The sequence below is a fragment of the Microtus oregoni genome, unplaced genomic scaffold (assembly GCF_018167655.1).
Source record: "Microtus oregoni isolate MIOR12 unplaced genomic scaffold, Mior012 000176F_ref0000478, whole genome shotgun sequence".
Taxonomy (NCBI): domain Eukaryota; kingdom Metazoa; phylum Chordata; class Mammalia; order Rodentia; family Cricetidae; genus Microtus; species Microtus oregoni.
Genome location: NW_024544833.1, coordinates 26,665 through 45,356, shown reverse-complemented (window position 1 = coordinate 45,356; position 18,692 = coordinate 26,665). Strand labels below are relative to the sequence as shown.

Here is an 18,692-nt window from a genome sequence, read left to right as displayed (position 1 = left end):
TAGCAGCTCCAGCCCCGCCCCTGCCCCACCCCCTCAGGCTCCTCATCTGTGAAATGATGAAAATGACTGTACCTATTCCAGGGTCATTGGGACAAGCTAATATGAAAATCTCTGGAGCACTCCGACTCCAGTGTCTGGTATATGAGTGACATACCACTGCTGGTGGCTGCCATTGTTAGCTGTTCTCTTGCTGTCCATCCTCTTCCAGCAGCCACCACTGCTTCTCCATCTACATGTTTTTATGCTTTCCTTCCTCCGTTCATGCTGCTTGCCCTGCGGAAGTCAGTTTCTACCTCTAAGATCCTCTGGAGCTCAGGCCATACCCCAGCCTCCCTCTATGGTCACCAGGCTTCATTCTGTAGAAGCCTGTCAGCTTGTATATCAAGACCCCAATCTGATACCTGACCTGTCACCATTTCTTTCCATTTTCAGAATCCATGACCCCATATAGCATGAAATAAAATTCATGAGAATGAATCAGTCTGGTTTTCACAAGTTCTCACAGACAGAGTGGACACGAGGGCCTCAGGTTATCAGGGTTCAACGCTGGATTCCAGGGCTGTAGCAGAATGCTAATACGTGCAGGTAGACAGCGGAGTGGACCAGTGTCTACTTCTACAAGGGCTAGGCATTGGGTCGCCTGGTAATAGTAAAAAAAATAAATAAAATAAAAAACACTACAAATGTAATATTTCTATTAGGAAAGAATATATGGCCATCTTTCTAATAATACTTTTGTCAGTGAGTTCCTTATAGATTCATGTTTTTTCTCAAGATGAATGCTGTTTGCCTACTGCAGGTTATGCACAGGCAAAGGCATAGATGTGTTGAGACTCTTAACTTTGCACAGTATAGCTCTAGACACTGAACCAGGAGCATAGCTATCCTCAAGTCTCCTAAGGGCTGGGAGAGCGCCCGCTTTTGGCCACCTGGGACTATATTAATCTGACAGCCATCTCAGGGCAAAGCCTGCTCACTCACGACTCTCTTTCTCAGCACATTGAATGTGGAGCCTTCTCTGTCCTGAGCACATTGCTGTGTAGCATGGAAGATATTGTCAAAATAAACGAAGGACGTGGGTTCTAAGCCCTGCATCTTAGGACTTTAACCACTGTGGAAGATTAATAATATGCACAAATAATTCTCAGAGGGGAAATGTGGCAGATGTCACAAACAATGCATCTAGGTATTTAACTTTGTTTCTTGAGACGGGGTCTCCCCGCGTCACCTACGCTGGTCTGGAACTCTCAGCCTTTCCCGCTTAGCTTCCCAAATGCTGGTATTAGAAGCATCTGCCACCACACTCCTCCCGGCATCTAGCTTTCATTTTGTTGATTGTTTGCTGAGGGTCTCATATAATCCAGGCTGGCCTCAAACCTGCCGTGTAATTGAGGCTGGCCTTGAACTCTGATCCTCCTGCCTTTACCTCCCGAGGGCCAAGATTAAAGACATGTTCCACCCAACCTGGTTTGATGAGGTGCGGGGGTTTGAACCCAGAGATTCATGCACGCTAGGCAAGCACTTTATGGACTGAGCTACATCCTTGGTCTCTAGTTTTAACAGGAGTCCTCACAGGTACCTGTCAGGGTGGCTATTTGAGGAGTAAGGTAGTTTGAGCTGGTGTGTAAACATGATTAGGGTCTCAAGCCCCTAAGAGTGACAGATGCATCAGGCAAAGGTCATAATGCAGTAAGAAAAAGCACCTGGGAAACACGAGAAACAGGAAACTGTCAACTTTGAGGCGTTCATGAGTCCACGGTGGGAGGGTATGATTAGGGTCAAAAGATCAAGACATCCCACTGTCTGTCAGTACCTCAGCTTGGAAATGCCCTAATTATCTCTATGTGGCAGAATTGTTGCCTTCCCAAGCTCTCCTTGCCCAATATTTCAAATCTTAGTAAATGTCCCCAGTGCCTCAGCCTGAAACAGAGAATCTCATCTCTTCTCATTCAACTTGTCAGCAAGTTCTACCTCCAAAATGTGTGATCATCTGACTCGTCTGCCTTCTCCACGACTGCTACCTTGTCCCGGGCCACTTGGCTCCAATCCTTGTGCTCCTCAGTCAGTCAGTTTTCTTGAGACAGTTTATGTCCTCTCACTTTTTGGAGATGCTCCTGTTGAAGCTGGAGGTGTAGCTCTACGATGGGACGGGTGCTTAGTGGACCTGGGTGGCTCCTGGACTCTCCTACCCTGCTGTTCTCCTCTCCCACATTGCCCACAGCACTCCACCCCTCCTGCAGTTTTCCTTGCCTTCTGTGAATGCATCTAGACAGTTGCTGTTACCTTTGCCCCAAACACTATTCCCTGAACCCTAGATATTCTGGTCCCTTAGATCTTTGCTTGTCAACCTCCTGTCACTCAAATGTCAGTTTTGATGCCACAATTTCAGAAGGGTTTTCCTTGATTCTGAGGGATGCCTCAGGGGACTCATAGGTGATTCAGAGGCATATCCAACTTCAGAAGCTCTGGTCCAGCAGAATGCATAATTCCTGAAGGATAAGTGTTATGAGGTTGGCAGGCTTCATAGGACAGAGAAGTGTCTTTCAGATAGAGCGATGGGGTTCTGAGGCCACAGAACAGTCAAGGGCAATGAGCACCTTCACAATGACAGCCTTGCTGAAACAGCTGTCAAGCTTGCAAGACCATTTGTGCGCCCACCCTTTTCTGGATTGTTGGTAACTTGGACACGCTTGCCCCCTTGTGCCATAAGACCTGGCTCACTCACACTGGCTTCAGGAATTACCACTGGCTCTCCTGAGTCTTCTTGGAACATCAGCCCATTTAGGAGGTTCCTTATACAGTAACCACGAGCCCGGCAGACTTCAGGAACCACACTCTTCTTTATTCTATTTTGCTGTTTGAATAACTTTACAACTTTCAATATTTCTGTTTTCCCCTGAGCACAAACTTTAGCCAGAGGGACTTCCTGTTTTCCCACCTCCTCTGTGTTTTTGCTTCATGTCAGGAGGAAGGATTTTGGCTCTGAGCTTCTCTGTCCAGCAGACAGGCAGAAACCTGCTGAGTCTTCCCCGTTGTTTTGTGAATTCCTCTTTATGCCTCATCATGACCTTGGCCTTTGTTTTTTCAGTCTGGAGCTGTCCACGGCAGAGCTCTGTCTTCAGACCGCCACTGGCCCACTGGCTGCCACTAGTGTTTGTCTTCTTTGAGTGCTCACACACCTCTCCGTTCTCTTGCTCTCTCTCTTATTTAGTCTAGGACTCCTACATGGCCAATAAATGACGATGGTGGCGAGAACAAAGAGCTGCTCGTTTGTGACAGCCCAGGCTGGCTTTGAACTCACAGCCTTTTGCTGCCACCTCCCAAGTGCTGAGATTATAGATCTGCGTCAACATACCTGGTATCCTATAACTGTTCTTACCTAAACTCTTGATAGTCAAGATGTGAATATTTTGACACAGGCTTTCTTTCCTTTTATAGTTAGTAGACTTGATTATTTTTTTTAAAAAAGAGTAGTTTCAGGGTCACATCAAAACCAAGCAGAAAGTACAGTCAGTACCTTCCAGCCCCGCACAAAGCCTCTGCCATAGTCACCACCTTCAGCTAGAGCGGCACATTTGTTAAAATCCATGAACCTATGCTGATAGCACGTTGCCGCCCAGGCCAGAGTTTGCTGTGTGTTGGCTCTTGGTGGTGTTCCTTCCGAAGATCATAACAAGCATAACGGTACTATCTACGCTTACAGGGTCACGCAGCTGGTTTCCCTACCTGAGATTTTTTCCTTTGTCCACAGATCCACCATTCCCTCTTTCCTAGCTATGGGTGGCCATGGACATCTTTCTGTCTCCATGATTCTGTCTTTCCCAGATAACCATATGGTAGAGATCAGACAACCCATGGCCTTTGGTTGGCTTCTCTCAGTTATGTGTCTTTAAGATGTTTCCATATTTTCTTGTAACTTGATAGCTCATGACGTTTTAATGCTAAGTAATATTCTACCATGTGGACCTTTCATGGCTTTTTTTAACTCTGCTTCCTGAACTGGCTAGCAGGGTAATCAGAAGCGCAAGCAGAAAGAATCCACAGTATAGTCATTACGGATATTTAGTGAGTACTTAGTACCAGGTACCTTTCAAATGCCCTTCAGCGCGTCCTCCTTTTTAAGCCCATGGCATAGGTGCTATCCACAGTCTTACTTTACAGATGAGGACTGAGACCCAGGGGTTAAGTTGTTGTTCGAGGCCATGTGTCCAGGAAGGGGTCTCCCTGGGACTTCAACCCAGAGATTCTGACCTTGGATCTTAAGACAGACATATATTTCACAAAAGGGACATGGTCAGAGAAGCGTGTCACAGGGATGCTGTCACGTAAGCAACATTGACGCTACTTGTACCAGCTGAGACTGTTACAACATCCTGGGCTTTGTCATCCTCTGAGACTGCCCTTGCACAGCGGCCACGTTCATCCCATGGAGCTCAGGACTGCATTTGACCTGCACCCTCCCTAGAAGGAACACATCATTCTCACACCATCCCCAGAGGTTGCCTCTTACGAATGTCAATATTTGCAGGTAGGGCTATTGAAATAGTAGCAGTGCCTTCCTTTTCTAATGAGAAATTCAGAGCACCACGACACTCAGAAATTACCAGTGCTTCTCCAGTGGGCTGTGGAACTGGAGCTGTGAGCCTTGAGTCTAGAGGGTCAACCTTAGTCCAGAGAGAGCAGTGACCAGTGGATCATCCCATCCGTGGGCACAATGACCCTCTGAGGAAGCAAGCAGATGTGCCCTAGAGCCTCACAGTGCTCCCCAACCTTCCTCCCCGTATCGCATGCTGGGCATCCTGCCAGCAATGGGCCAGCAGCTACAACCCCAGGCGCCTAGATCTGTCTGTATCTGGATGGCAGCTGTATGGGTACTGCCTTTACCATGGCCCTGTCAAAGTGCATTCACAAGCGTACACACTCATGTACACACACAGAGACACAGACACATAGACACACACATGAGTTTACCCCAGCTCCAGCGATGGGTGGTTTAGCCTGGGCAGATCTGCTCACTCCCTGTCCCCTCCACTTCCTTCTGCCCTGGATTTCCAGACAGAGAGTCAAAAATGGGTTCCCATCGAGTAAGGTTTGTTTTCCTGTAGTGTCATTTTCCATTTATAGCTGGTCTTCTCTTGAAAGGCTCTGTCCTTCCTCCTTTTTTTTTTCTCTTTCCTTTGGGGGATTCAGGATAAAAGCTTGGATTTTTTTTTTTTTTTTTTGTAACTCTTGTGGTCAGCTGGCTAACCAGTCATTCATTCAGAATGTCTCCAGAAAACCAGTGGTTACCTTTACAGACACTTAACCCTAATTTCCATGGCTTCTGAGACCTCCTGGCCTGGTGCCCACAGATTCATGTGAACTGCTGAGCAGACGCGGTCCACTAGCCTGGTAGGTCCTTCCCTGTAGGCTCAGCCTGGGAAATGGGGATAAGAACGGTGCTAACAGCAGATACTGAGGAGGCAATGAGTCTCATCCATTCCCACACCGTGGGGCTCTAGAGGAAGAAGTGAGCTCAGGGGTGTGAAGACCACGATCAACCACAACCATTTGGGGTTTGGTCGCTGACTTTGCTGGCCTTGTGTTTCAGCTTCATCAGCCTTCCCCTGGTGCCGTAGATCCTGCTGTAGTTTGACCGTGAGATGCCTCCCTTAGTCTCTTGTGTCTAAACATTTGACCGCTTATAAAATCTTTAGGCGAAGCCTTGCAAGAGGAAGTGGGTCCTTTGGGCTGGCCTTGAGGTTTACTGGCTGTTGCACGCCCCATCACCTCTTAGCCTCCTGACCACCTCACACTCCTGCCGCCATGCTGGACTGGAACCCTTTTTAACCCCGAGTCCAAAGTGAGCCCTTCCTCCCTTCAGTTGCTCTTATCAGGTGTTTGGTCACAATGACAAGTGACGAATACAGCTGTACTCCATGGCCTCCTGCCACCTTTCCATCCCTCTGATGCCCTGAACACTCTTACAGCTAATTCACCTGCTCTCCTGCCTCTGCCCCAGTCAGATGTGGCATTACAGCTGCACAGTCCCATCTGCCTCTCCTCCACAGCGCTAGTCAGATCAGAGGTTAAATTTCTACTTTTATTTGAGTGATTTTCCAGTTAATGTCTAGACAGTCCTGGAATCTAGGGAGGGTCCGGGCACAAGTAACTAATGAACACTAACTGGCCGTTGTATGGAATTTGCTTCCTCGCAGCCCTTGGTCTCGCCTGGGTCATTTTTCATGTTTTTCTTGCATGACATTATCTAGTTCATCTGCCAGTAATGTCATCTCTGTCTTCTACTCTGTGCATACTGAGGCCTGGCTAGAACAGCTGGGGTCCATCTCTCTGTCTGGCAGATGCGCCCCTGCATGAGAAAAAAAAATGGTAAAGAGGCTCTGTTTCTGCCTGGAAGAAGAGCAGGAAGAGCAGGGCAAGGTGTCTAGGCAGGAGCTGAGGGTTACAGGCCTGTGGCTCACCCGGAAGCGTTTATGGACTTAGTGCCAGGGAACCACAGACTCCCACATCCAAAGGGTCCCAGCCTCAGCTCTGCTTTTGGAGCTCCAGGGAAAACAGTTGGTTTTCTTTTTTCCATGCTGGCTCCTCCCTCCTATTAGACCTTGAACATGATCCTGCGGGCCTGATTAGCCCCCTTTAGCTAGAAGGAAGCCACTTCGGAACTGTGAAGAGTAAATTTAACAGTCACAAGGCGGCACAGATTAATGCCCAGACTGCAGTAAGCAGTTAGGGTGCTGAGAGATGCCCAAGTACTTCACAATACAAACTCCTGCCCAATTAGCCTGCAGAAGTGATGTTATCACAGCTTGACCTCCTCAAAGACACTCTAGCACATTCCTGTCACACAGTAGGTCCTCAGGAGCTACTTCTGCAGAATTAAGTGGGTAGAAAACCTCAACCCCAGGCACACTGTGCTCACACGCGATGTGTACTATGTAGCATGGTTCTCTTCTGCTTTGATTTCTGGACCCACTTCCTGTATATCCAAAGTTACAGATTTTCTTCCTGGCCATTAACAAGTAAAAGTCACTAAGAACTCAATCCTAGAGAGGAGCTGGAGCCCTGCCCGACCTGAAAACACAGCACGAACTTCGAGAGAGAACACCTTGGGTTCTCGGTGGCTTCGGCCTCAGAAAAGCAAAGGTTTGTTGATGTTAGTGTTGGTGGGGAGAGCTAGCTGCCTTTGAAAAGCTAAAAATCAGGCTCCTCCTTTGACTGGGTTGGAATTGGGGTGGGTGTGATGGAGCCTAGGGCCAGAAGAGGGCGCCATGAGACAAGTGTGCCGCTGCCTCCACAGTGAGACTCAGGGGTTCTTGGCACTTGGTCTCCTGTTTTTTTGTTTTGTTTTGTTTTCTCTGAATGCTTTTGTGTTCTCTGCAGGGAGCAGAGAGGGTTTCTCCAGTCTATGCCAAAGATAATTCTGTGAAAAAATAATTAAGCAGACCTCACAGGTTAAACACCAAATCCCAGGGATATTGTGTCCACAAAACACTTCAGTGGACTTGAATCCTGATGGCCCTGAACTCTGTGAACAAATGACAAGCCACACTCTAAACATACTTGTGAGGAATCAGAGTCTCATTCACGAATTGACTGGGGTAGATGACAGTCCAGTCAGACTGAGAAGGTAGACTGTTACTTTATGACCTTGAGAAGCGGTTCCATCTTTAATCTTCCCCATTATCAGGTTAATCAGAGTTACTTTTGCATAAATACATCCTCTACAGCCTACATCTTAATTAAAAAGAAAACAGCGCAGTCATGAAGTTGGAATACTTAAAAACCCTTGTCTGCGTTTTCCAAACTTGCTTGGGGTCTGTTTTCTTCCCCACACTGTTTATTCTCAGTCCTTCATGGAAGCGTGGACGCATCCAAGGAACCCTTTTGGGAAACAGCCTGCTTATGTGCAGAACCATTGTGGGCAAGCCGGTGTTAAGACTTTCTCCCGCAGTACAACACTTGCCAATTCCCTAAGATGCGTTGTGAAAATCACTGCAGTACTGCGTGCAAGAGAAAAATCCTGAAGCCATGGTGCATCAATAATGGAGGGATAAAGTAAGTTATTAGCCAAGCCAATGGTAGACACATACGAGCATTTCAGAACAGAGAAATGGATTCTTTAGAGCAGCGTGTGTGGAATTACCTGACTGCTTTAGAAATCACCTGTGTGTTGTGTTAAGGACATGGAAAGAAATCCAAAGACATGAATTGCTCAAGTGGGATGGATGGATGAGGAGAGCTCAACTTTAATTTGTTACTCTCCCCATCTCTAGCTCTGAGAAGTTCGCTGCCATTTCTGGATGTCCCAACTCTCCCTACAGCCCTGTTACATTGCCTTTGCCCCTATGCAAGTCCCTGCTACCTGACGAATTCTCCCAGGGTCCTCGAGCCTGTGTCCCTCTCAGTTTCTCATCTGAGCTTCCCAAAGGAAGTCAACATCGTGGCCAGAACTTTGAATCCTATCCCCAGATAATTCTCCCTTCTCTTGCCTCTCTGGTAACTCTGGCTTGTGACTCTCTTAATACTCTACCCTGGTTTCTATTTCTTCAGCCACTCTTTGAGGTATGGTAGCCCCAGGCACCCATCCCAGGGTCTTTATTAATATATATGTTCTCTCTGAGTGCCCTTGTTCACCCCAGAGACAACCATGTCTCCCAGATTCCGTCCTGCCCCTCACCCTAATCCCCAGAGTCACAGTTCCCACCCACTCCAAGAAGCTTCCCTGGGAAGGTCTAAGGAGGGTGTTAAGAGAATACCGTGAAGAATACCATGGTCATCATGGACTCACTCCTAAAAATACCCCACTGCCTTCCCCTTCTTGCCTTACTCTCTTGATTGATGGCTGTTCAGTGCTTGTAAAGTCACCCACGGCGCAGATGTGGCCACATTTCCTGTCTCCAGCTACTCATGGGCATCTGGTGAGGGTGCTAGCCATCACCCCTCCCTGCCTGCCATTACTGTCATAGCTCAGGTCAATGAATTCCTGATGTACTAGCGAAGTTGCTTCTACATTGTCTCTTCTTCTCCTTCCTCTACAGCACTGCCAGCCTTTCCTTGTAAACCACCGATCTGATCATGCATTACTGTTGATCAAATCTCCACTGTTGTTTATCGTTGCCTAGAGACCCAGCCCAAACTTCACAACTTGACTTGAATGAATACAGAAACCTTTATTTATTTAAGCAACATACCAGATGCTAGAGGTGAGTGAGGCCTAGAGATACCTTTGTGATTAGCTCTGGTCCTTGTGTTGAAGGGACCACACTGTAGCAGGGACACACACACACACACACACACACACACACACGTGTTCCACACACATGCTTCATCATCAAAGGACAAAAAAGATTGAGTTTAGAGGCCATTCTCTTCACTACCAAGGGACCAAACAGGAATAAAGTGTAAGACTGACAGGCAAGATTCCTTGAAGAGTGACACGCAAGCCAAGGCCAGAAGGAAAAGAAGGGGTAGGGTGCAGAGAGCCACATTCATGGCATCTATATGTACTGTTGCCTGAAGGGTGGGGACTTTTGTGACTGCACTACTCACAGTGGGGACCCTCCTGGACATTTGGGTGCTAATGCCTGGCACACAGTAAGTTGAAAAACTTATAAGACACGCTAGAGAGATGTCTCAGCAGTTAAGAGCACTGACTGCTCTCCTAGAGGTCCTGAGTTCAATTTCCAGCAACCACATGGTGGCTCACAACCATCTGTAATGGGGTCTGCTGCCCTCTTCCAGCACGTATGCATGAAGGCATGTGTGCAGACAAAGTACTAATACCTAAAAAACAATACATAAATAAGCTTTTCCAAAAAACACCTCAGAAGATGAAAACCCATACGATGAAAAACTGGATGGAAACATGGATGGATGGACACGTGTGCATGGGTAGAAAAAGATGTGAACTAAGTATGGTGTCTTTTAGGAACAGTTACAAAACCAACAATGCTAAAACCTTGCGGCAGACAGCGTTGGGGGTGTGTGTGTGGAAGATGGCTGAAATAAGTGCTCAGGCTCACTACTACTTTGGTTAACCACCTTGTGTGTGTGCGTGTGTGGATGTGTGCGTGTGTGTGTGTGTGTGAAATGAGTATGTGTGTGCATGCACATGTGTGTATGTGTATGTGTGTATGTATGTGTGTATATGTGTGTGTGAAATGAGTATGTGTGTGTGTGTACGTGCGTGTGTGTGTATGTATGTGTGTGTGAAATGAGTATGTACTTTACAAATGGAAGCATTTTTGTATTTTTATATTTGTCTTCAAGGAATTTATTTATTTATTTATTTAGCAAAAGAGAGGGAAACAGTGTACATAGCAACTAAGTGCCCAGCCTCCTGCAGTGAAATCAAATACAGGCCTAATCTTTTACCCAGATCCTGGGAAACCTCACCAGGACCCAAGTTTCTTTGTCTATGAAGTATGCACAGCTATATCTGCTTGCAGGGGTTGCTGTGAGGACTCAGGACACATGGAGAGAGCTGGCCTAACATTTGGGACAAAGTAAAGTCTCAAAAGACCAGACAGGCTGTGATGAGGGACTGATGTTTCTCTAAGCTTGGCCCATCCAAATGCCTCTGACTGGCTTTCTGAAGGAATGGTCATGAGAGGCAACAGGGCATATATGTAAAGCTGGCTTTGCTGGTCAAAGAGGAGAGCTTTTTTGGCTTTAGAGTCTCCTTTGACTCCTGCTGTCCCTGAAAATGGCTGAGAACATGAACACAAATTGGACATGTCATCTCATCAGCAAGGTGCAGGGGACTTGCTGATGAGCTCTGGTGAAATCCAGAGCCTGGACTCCCTGTAGAACATGGCTTCTGGTTCTTGTACTCGGACTATTAGGTGGTTAAAAACACCTTGGCTATCATCCATCTTCTTAGGCCATCTTCAAAGTGAGGGACACGCTGTCCCTCTGACTTCTCCAGCTTTGCCCTCCCTGGCCTCTCAGAGGTGATGGGAAAGAGGAACCAGGGCCCCTCTGCCTCTCTAGGAGAGAAGAACTTGTTCCTCTAGAAGGTCCTCCAGGGCCCTTGCTCCGGATTTGTCTGGTCTTTGCTTGCCTTGGTCTGCCTATTCCTCTGTCTTTATGACTCAGACGGGGCTTTTGGTCTCTCTTGGCTGTGTTGGGGCCCAGGGCGGCTCCTTGGCTGACCAACGCTTTCTGGCTGTGGGCCTTTGCCTCCCTACCCAGGAGGTCTGCCCCTGACCCCACTGTAGGGTCACACCACAGTGGCCTCTGGCTCACATCATGTGGGAACAGTATCAGAGTCCACCCACTCACCAGCTGATGTACTTGCTCAAACTCAGCACCCGTCCCCACCATGGCCGACAATTCAGGATGACTTTGTCTTTAGTGTACCTCCAACTCACCAGGATGTTTGTATAGCGAAAGACAACCCCATCATACTTCTTATACAATCTCATCTTTGGTTCTAAGCTTGGGAGACAGAGACATTGCCTCTCCCAGCTCCCAGACCCAACAGTGGCACAAGCACCATCTTGTGTCTGCCAGGTTTCATCCTCACCCTTGCCATGCGATAAGAGAGTGCAAGCCATTTTGCAGATCAGCTGAGTGCAATGGCCACAGGTCTGGGCAGTTGAATCAACTGTCTTCTTTGTTCTGTGTCTCTCTTTCTTCTCTGTCTTGCCGTCTCAGCCTCTGAGAGGGTTGGGACAGTTTCTAAGCCATAGGACAGGGAGGAACAATGAAAGTACAGCTTCAAAAAAAAAAAAAAGAAAAGAAAAGAAAGTACAGCTTCATCTTTGCAAAACATTCCTCTTTCGGGGCTATCGTCAATGCAGGGCCTGACACTCGGCGGGTATCGTGTTGTGAACCCCAGTCAGGACCTGCCCCACAAACATAGGACAGACATTTTCATCTCCACATGCAAAGATGCTCTTAGATACCAAGGAAATGCTAAGTCCAAAGTTCTGTACCACGTCATAACTCCTAAGAGAACTTCAAGGGACAAGGTGGACAGCAGCCAGTGTTGACCAGGATGTGGAGAAAATGGGGCTCTCATATGGTGCTTCTGAGAATGCAAGATAGTGTGGCCAGCCTGGGAAAGGGTGGCAGTTCTCATCCAGTGTAGCACAGGGTTGGCACATAACCTAACAATCCCACACCTAAGTATATGCCCAAGAGAAAGGAAAGCATATGTTCACATAAAACGAGTCTGCCAATGTTGGTAGAATTACTCATCGGAGCCAAGAAGTGCCTTCATGTGATGGATTAGTCAGCTGCTGAGAGGAACAAAGTTCTGCTACATGCTACAGCATGATGAACCATGGTGTGAAAGACGCCAGTCACATAGCCTAGAATTCCACCTGTATGAAATTTCCAGACTAGACGTATCCATGGAAACAGAAAGTAAATTGCTTATTGCCAGGGAGTGAAGGCATGGGAAAAATAGGAAATAATAGGTATATCTCTTTCAAAATTTCTCCAAAGTAGATAGTGACAATAATTGCATGATTCTATGAATGTCCTAAAAGCCACTATATTGCATACTTTTTCATCGTTAATTGTAATATGTGAATTATATTTCTAGAAATCTGTTTTGAAATACCCTAGTCTCTCTCTCTCTCTCTCTCTCTCTCTCTCTCTCTCTCTCCCTCTTTCTCCAAATGCATAGTTTTCTGTTATTTTAGTACTGTGGAGCTGGGAATGTAGCTGGGCTGGCACAGTGCGTGCCTAGCATGCATAGGGCTCCGGGTTCAGTCCCCAGCATCATATGAACTAGCAGAGCATCTAAAATCCCAGCCCTCAGAAGGTGCAAGGTCACCCTTTGCTACAGATGAGTCTGAGATCCACCTGGGATACATGAGACACTGTCCCAAAATTTTTTAAGTTGTTGCTAATACACTTACAACAGTCCAATATTAGGTAGGTAACAATATAATCACTTTACAATGGCGTTTTCTGCTAGAAGACAAGCTTCAAGAATCTGGAGATACTTTTATTGTCGTTATATTTACCATGCTTAACGCAAGACTCAATTCACAGTAGGGTCTCCATAAATGCTCATTGAAGCAAAAGAACCTCCGTGGAGCTCCAGTCTTAAATGGACACATTCTCAGTGGTGATTTAGAAATTCCTTTTACTTCTTCTCTTTTTAAATTGGTGCTGAGGTTTCTGGGGGTCCATCCCAGAGCCTTTTACATGTTAGGCAAATGCTGTACCACTAAGCTGCACCCCAACTGTTAGTACCTGAGTCCTCGACACATGGGTGTATGGAGAGTGTGAAATGCAGCAGGTGTCTCCGTACCCCCACCGGGAGCTTACAACCAAGGAGCCCCATATTGTCTGCCTTTCAGTGCTACAGATAGAGTACGGATAAGGCCTGAAAGCATACTGAAATGGCAATTGTTTCCAAGTTCCTCTGGGCGGGGTCATGTAAGGGAGTTTGCAAGTTGAGAGTGTGCTAAGAATGGGTGCTGAAGGGAGAGGCTGAGGGAGGAGAAGGTCAGAGAAGGAGGGGGCAGCCTTTGCCAATAGAAAGACCTTGTCAGTTAGGAAGTGTTTCCAAACCATGATTTTATTGTCTTTCTGAAGCATGGAGTAACATCGGGACAGGGCGAGGGCCAACTCCTATTCTTCATCTTGGGGAAGGCTTGGAGAGAGGTGTGGCAGGAAAGGATGACTCAGGGGCCGAAGGGAGAGAGCAAGGGTGTCTGAAGAGATGGGGGAGACTTGATATAATTACCTTGTTCACCATGGAAACTGGGGAAGGAGAGCCAAAAGGTTAAGGCAGAGAGTAAAGAGATACAGGGTGACGATAGGAGTTGGAAGCTAAGAGGTGATTGTCTCTGTGTGACCCATAGTCAATGGGGGAGGCCAAGAAGCCAAACGGAGAGCAAGAAGACATATCCAATTCCCTTTTCCCACACACAGACATCTCTTCATTGCACCTCTCTCACCCCACATTTTCATCTTAACAGGCAAGATTTCTAAGAAACCTTTCAAGAGTTGGAGGTATGAATGGGCCAGGAAGTGATTAAGATGTGAATAAGGCTTTGGAAGAAGGCAGAGAGATGCTGAAGGCTTCAGATGATGAGGGAGACACAAGGAAGATGTGGGAAGGATGAGGCTCAAGGTCAAGGATGAGGCTACAGAATCTGGCACGAATCACAAATGGAGGCCTGGGAAGCGAAGAGATGGGTCAGCAGAAAGAAAAGACGCATCCCAAGCAGGCTTGTGAACCAGGATGCAGATGGCCAGAGCTCTGAGATCTTCCTGTAGAAGGGGCCTGACTCCACAACCCAAGGATGGATGTGTAAATCCAGGGAACCTGAGATGGAAATGAGCCTAGGCACGAGTGAGCCTGGATGGGAAAGGATGCGATACAATGAGGTTTCCCTTTTCCTAGTTTGGTGGCTCCTTTGTGGTTTCTGTTTGCCAAGCCCAGAAGGAGGAATGGGTGGCAGTATTGCTTGATGGTTAGGGCGTGGACTTTGAGCACAGAATAGATCTAGTGCTGTGGCTCCCCAGCTGTGGTGCCTGCTGTGTGTACACATGCCACTGTTCTAAGCCTGTGCCTCTCCTGCACTGACGGGATTCTGCTGGGATGGTGTGGAAGTTGAATCTGGGCTCCTGACCCACTGGGGTGCCGAATCTTTCATCACCTCAGATGCACGTATTGTAAGTAGGCTGGCATCTCTAGAGTCAGGCTCTGGGCCATTTTCCCTCAGTGGTGCACAACAAGGTTTACAACTTACATTACTTTAGGTATGGCCAGATGTGGAAACAGGCATCCAGTAAGCAGTAGCCACGGTGCCGGGTAGCCATTTGCTGCATGGGGCCATAGATATCTCCTTATCTGTTCTCTGGCACTGATAAGCCCTTTACCTGGTGAGTAGGAGCCAAGGCCCTGAGGTCTTGAGTCTATTACAACTTTTAGTGAGAACTGGGCTGGATGATGTCACCTCTCCAACCCCCATTTTCCTCTTCTCCTTCAAGCCTCTCCCCTCTGTACTTAGGAAGTCATCATCATCATCATCATCATCATCATCATACCGTATGTCTCCAACAGCAATGACTGTCACAAAGTCTCCCTGTACCTGCAGACACTAGGGTCCTTTCCACCCACAGTCTCTGGGTACAGGGACTCTTGCAGAGACCTCTCCCAGGCTCTGGAGCCTCTCTTCAGGAGTCCTGGGGAGGTTTGCAGGGAGCAAGCATTGTCTGCTCTTGTCTGGCTCACTGCTCTGTCTCTGTTTCATGACACTCAGGATGGAGCTACTGACTTTTAGGCAGACTGGCTGCCCACAGCCCTTTTCTTTGGAGACAAGGCTGCCTCCTACAATTTCTTTTCTAATTGTCCCTGTTTCATAACCCAAGGTCAGGGATCAGCCCTGGGTCCATATCTGTGTAAGTGGCGAGCCACTCTGTATATGTGATGCCAGTCTGGTTTTGTTGAATGAAGCTCAGCTGGAACCTCAACCCCGTGGCCCTAATACAGAGGACTGGCTGTCTAGTGACATCATGGGCCTTGCAGTTGCCCCCAAGAGATCATGGAACCAGAATATCACTGATGGGCTGAGGGGCATGTCAGACAAACGCAGTCTTCCCAATCCTGATCCTTAGAGAGTCCTGTGTTGCCCTGTGTGCCCTATAGCTCTCCTGAGCACCGCAGCAGCATGGCATCTTTGAGTCAGTCTGGAAAGCATGGTGTGCTACGTGAGACAAGTCAACATCAATCATTCTTTCATCAGTTGGCCCTTTTGTTTGTCTGTGCGTCCTCTGGTGTGTCTTCCAAAAACATGGCAGTTAAACTGAGCCATGGTGTACAGAGTAGCATATAGCGATGCCTACATGGCTGATAAGCCAAGCCAAGCTCAAGCCAAGGAAAGAAACTGAACAAATCTACATTCTGTTGCTAAATGGAGCCACCTGCTGCGTAACTTGGAAAGAGTGAAGGTTGATTTTGCTCATGGTTCTGGAGGCCGGGACGCTCAAAGTTAAGAGGTCATGTTTAGCGGGGACTCTCCACTCTCCTCAGGGTTATTGATCACATAAGACATCAGATGGCAAGAGAGACACATTACAGAGTCATGGCTCGTGAGGTGGCTCAGACCCAGGGCCTACATGGTACAAGGAGAGAATTAACTATTGCAAGTTGTCCTCTGATCTCTACACAGGTGACATGGCCTGTATTAACATGTGCATATGGACACGTGCACACATATAAATGTGTAAATAAATGTAAAAACTGCAAAAGAAAAAAGAAAAAAAAGTCCTACCCTGGAGGCAAGGATATAACTCAGTTGGTAAAGTGCTTTCCTGACATATATGAGGTCCTGGGTTCACCTAACCCTAGTGAGGTGGAATATTCCAGTATCTCAGTCAGGAGGAACAGAAATCCAAAGTCATCTTCCTTGGATACATAGTGAATCTGAGAACAGTCTACATTAGTGACTATCTCAAAGAGGGAGGGAGGGAGGGAGGGAGGGAGGGAGGGAGGGAGAAAGAGAGCGAGAGAAGAAAAAACCAAAAAGAAAAGAAAAAAAACCCCAAATTTAAAGAGCTACCTTGTAGATCATTTATAACTCGTTACTCCATGAGGCTGTTGAAGGCCCTCATGACCCAGCCACCCCTCCTAGGGGCTTCCTGGTCCCACCTCTGAATATCTTACAATGCAGGATGGTGTTTCAGCATGAGAGTTGGTAGAGACATTTGGACTGCAACTGCTACCAACTTCTTAGTCCCTCATAGACTGAAGGGGCAAAGAAGGGGGAAGACAGAACAGGTGGCCTTATCTACCAACAGATATGGTGGATGGGAGCCCTGAGGAGCCCAGGCTCTGGATCCCACTCTCCAGCTTTCACTTAACTTGCGCCTCAGAAAGAAATGGAGGCAGCACCGGCTGGCCCGCTGGTGGCTGTCTGCGCACAGCTCTCCCACTCTTTCCCGTTCCTAACTTTTCCAGCCCAACCGCCCGTCTGGCCCTGCTCCCACTGACTCGGGCTGCCACAGAAGGCCACCCACCCACTCGTGCTCACAAAAGCAGGCCTGTCTGCATCCCAGCAGGGTAGCACATGGGGACAGGCCCAGGAACCACACCGTTCTTCTCTGGGGAAGCGCAGTCTAGTCAGGGGGAAAGAAGAGGCGGTACTTTGTTACACACAACCTCTCAGCTTGGGCAGAGGCAGCTGCATGGAAGCCTGGGTCCAAGTAGGGCTGTGATGGGACATGTCACTGCCCAAAACACATTAGATCCAAAGAGTCTGAACTAACTAAACTTCCATCACATCGTTTATGGCAAACCAGTTCAAGACGTTTGCTTTTTCATTAGAAACTGTTACCCTTGTGTCCTAGATCTGTGGTCCCCAACCTGTGAGTCGCGACCTCTCTGGGAATCAGAGGACCTTTTCATAGGTGTCACGTATCAGATATCCTGCATAGCAGATATTTACAATTCATAACAATAACAAAATTACAGTTATGAAGTAATAAAGTAATTTTATGGTCAGAGGTCACCACAACATGAGGGACTGTATTAAAGGGCCGCGGCATCAGGAAGGTTGAGAACCACTGTTCTAGGTAATAAGTGCAAGAGAAGATGTGGGCACTAACAACGGGCATTTGTCAAGTCTCAGTGGCTGTGACTTACATGACCTCAGCGAGGCTGCTCTGGGCATCCCTGTCTGGTCAGTGAGCCACCCTGTGAAGGATATTATGGGCAAGAAACATGACTAGACAGACATATGGCAAGAGAATAAAACTGGAATCATGGTTAGAGACATAGGCTTCAATGTGAGGCTTCCTGGATTTAAAGCCACAAAGTCCGAGCTTAGTCACCTCATCTCTACCCTTGTGTTTGTTACCCGGTCAGAGGGAAGCAGCCATCCCAGAGGCTGGCTCATAAGTAAAACATACTTTTTGAATCTCATCTCACAGCTGTTACTTTTGTTGTTATGGTTAACTCAGGATGGATAAGATAGTCTCTGTGTCTTTGAGAGTGGACGAGAAGCTAAATCACAGATGCTGTATCAGGCTCTGCTAAGTGCCATGAGGGCAGTACCAGGAGCTTAGGATACAGGGTAGGGAGCTTTTGTGGAAAATGGGGTGTCTCTGCCAGAAGGACAAACAGGCATTCCACATGGGGTAACAGAATAAAGGAACCACTTGATCCAAGGCCCATGGGAAAGCAGAGGGCATCTCCCCAGCCTGAGGCCACTGAGCAGAGGGGCTAACAGGGATGTCCAGGGTTAGTGCAAGTTTGACATTAGATCATAGAGGACCTCAAATGATGTCATTCCAGCAAGCTTAGACTCTGCCGCAAGTAAACAAAGGTGAGGCCGGTGTGTGTGTGTGTGTGTGTGTGTGTGTGTGTGTGTATATATATATATATATATATATATATATATATATATATAGAGAGAGAGAGAGAGAGAGAGAGAGAGAGAGAGAGAGAGAAATTTTGAGAAGGAAGTTTGGAAGATGCTTCTGGGAAGACTATAGGACAGTCTGGTGGAGGTTTCAAGCAGAAGCCATGCATCTTCCAGCTCCTGCTTCATGTCTGCCTTTTCTCTGTGTGTATTTAATCTGAAGGTACGTGTGCATGTGTGTATGCAGGTCAGAGGGCAACCTCAGAAGTCACCCACAGGTATGTCGTCCACCTCCTTTGAGACAGAATTTCCTATTGGTCCGGAGCTCAGTGGTTTGGTTAGGCTGGCTGGCTGTCAAGC

At 47.5% G+C, this 18,692-nt stretch overlaps 1 protein-coding gene across 3 annotated transcripts in view; it reads right to left on the bottom strand.

Moving 5' to 3' along the window:
• The window catches only part of LOC121445340 (fibroblast growth factor 1), an 85,086-nt gene that overhangs the window by 46,950 nt on the left and 19,444 nt on the right, over window positions 1–18,692 (bottom strand). Inside the window, exon 1 of one of the 3 annotated variants that reach the window (XM_041647428.1) lies at window positions 4,972–5,072. The exons of the other annotated variants lie outside the window; for them this stretch is intronic. The gene's annotated coding sequence lies outside the window, so the exon portion shown is untranslated. Of the gene's footprint in view, window positions 1–4,971; window positions 5,073–18,692 lie in introns of those variants that run through there. 3 annotated transcript variants of the gene reach the window in all.